The 2,192-nt window shown below is 34.4% G+C and overlaps 1 long non-coding RNA gene across 1 annotated transcript; it reads right to left on the bottom strand.

Annotated features, from left to right (window-relative positions):
- Positions 1 to 272: 272 nt before the first annotated feature.
- Positions 273 to 1,414, bottom strand: LOC131252017 (uncharacterized). The gene is made up of 3 exons (XR_009174101.1): positions 1,228 to 1,414; positions 744 to 826; positions 273 to 540 (listed from the first exon to the last, which is right to left on the bottom strand). It is a non-coding gene; the product is annotated as an uncharacterized LOC131252017 (long non-coding RNA).
- Between the last annotated feature and the right edge of the window lie 778 nt (positions 1,415 to 2,192).

Genomic DNA, 2,192 nt, shown 5'->3' with positions numbered 1-2,192 from the left:
ATGGAAGTAACACTATAAAAAAAAAAAATAATAATAATAATAATAAATAAATAAATAAAATCTCATAATTGGTAAATCTTATTTACCTATCTCCATGATATAAACGGGCGGATTTTCGCATTTAACTTTCATATAATCCAATAGAAGCTTAATTCCAAATGGATAAGATCTCCAGTAGCTTACTCCTCCTTCCTGCACCAGAATCGAAGGTTAATACCATTTAAGAATGATGGAATAAACATCACAAGATTTGAATCTTTTGATAGAATAAACGTTACAAGATTTACAAACAGAGCAAAGCAAATAACTACCAAGAATTACTTAATACAACCGTCTTCCAGTTCCATCTACGATAAGATTATAAAAAAAAAATAATAATAATAATAATAAAACAACGTGCATGATATTATTCTTTCATAGTTTCCATTAAGAAAAAAAAAATGATAATTATCTATCTTCCACCCATAACTACCTCTTTAGACTGATAAATCAATGAAGTCGGCTAGTGAACTGCCTTACTTCAGCCAAAGCACACTATCCCTGCTAACAGTACAATCAAGACCACTGATTCAAACCTCGAATAATTCCAAAATGATCTCAGTGATTGCATTTGATTCTTACCAGTTCAACTAATTGATGGTGTAAATGAATCAGAATAAGAAACACAATAACTGAGAACATTACAAAATAGCAACCATGCATTCCGACTAAACAAGAAATAAAATTTAGGAATCAAAATTTACCTGATTAACTATCTGATTTTTGAATTTTTCAGGATCCAACTTCCGCTCCGAGCGAAATGCATAAGATACTTGAGCGTCCATTCCTGTATGAAACAAGACAGAATTGTTTGCTATGTCATGAGAGTATTTTGATATAACATCTGATACCCATTTATAAGAACAACTTTCAAAGATATATTTATTCTAGGACTAGAAAACTTATCTTTCTCAAGCTAAATAAAATGAAGAAAACATAACAATGAAATTTCTACACATCTGAAGCTACATAAGAAAGATGCTTCGTACTTTAAAGGCTATTACATACCATGATTAAAAAATAAAAATAAAAAGAAGTGAAAAAGCCACTACAGAACTGACAGTGACAAATTAACAGATCTCAGCATGCCAAAAGCATCTTGAATGGGGCCACCCTTGACCAGTGGTCCTATAAACTCTCATAAGGATAAGTGGTACTATAAATAATTGGGCAAAGGAAAGTTCATACCCAGGCTAAAGTAGTTCCAGAATCCCCCACGAAATGTGTGGTAACCTTCCTGAGAAGAGGCCACCCTTGAGCGAGTCAGTAATTAAACAAGATACTGATATCAGAAATCAGTTTCCCCATTATTTAATTAGATAAAATCAATCCATGTTTCATATGAAAATATTCTTTGTTCTTTCCAAGTACTTAAGTGAACAATGACACAAGAAAACTTGCAAAAAATAGATAAAACAGTTATGACATGCTGTAGCAAAATAGATATTAAGGTATTCAAACAGTAACAGTGGCCGCAACAGCCAGCCTTATGGCCATTACAATACAGACTGTAACAGCCGTTATGGCCCCTGTAATGTCCATTACGGCCATGTAACATTCAACATTATTTTATAGGAAGAAAATGTACTGACCCCGTATCAAACTCTTACAGGCCTGTATTGGCCTGTTACTGCCTCGTAGCAACCCATTATGGGCCATAACAACCCCATATCTGATTCCAGCCTACCATCTTCACATGACTATTAGAAAATCCAGTATGTATTAACTTATCTGCAAGTCCAGCCCTCAGACATAGAAAGTGATGAAAAGGAATCAGTCTCACCTTTTACCTCCCCTTTCATTTTACAGGTTCAGAGTCAGCCCAGCCCCTGTACTGTGACCACACGAACAGAACCTCTCTACATCATTGCCAATTGCAAGAAACAATGTTTGAAGTGAGTATGCAAAAAAGAAAGACTAATATCAATGGTCCTTCAAATGGATCATCCCAATCACACTTGTGAAGGGAAATGCAGAAAAGGACGGTAAAAAAGAAGAGATGCATGCGTTTTAGAGGCGACACTCAGAACAATCCAGTATGAAATATAAAAATATAATTAAAAGGAAATCACCTGATTGTCATTCACATATAGTAGAACATGACTTACCATTCACATATAGAGTACAAAATGGGTTGGCCAACCTTTCGTAAT

This window comes from Magnolia sinica, chromosome 7 (genome assembly GCF_029962835.1).
Source record: "Magnolia sinica isolate HGM2019 chromosome 7, MsV1, whole genome shotgun sequence".
Taxonomy (NCBI): domain Eukaryota; kingdom Viridiplantae; phylum Streptophyta; class Magnoliopsida; order Magnoliales; family Magnoliaceae; genus Magnolia; species Magnolia sinica.
Note: the sequence above shows the minus strand (reverse complement) of the source record. Positions and strands in the feature narration are given on the sequence as shown.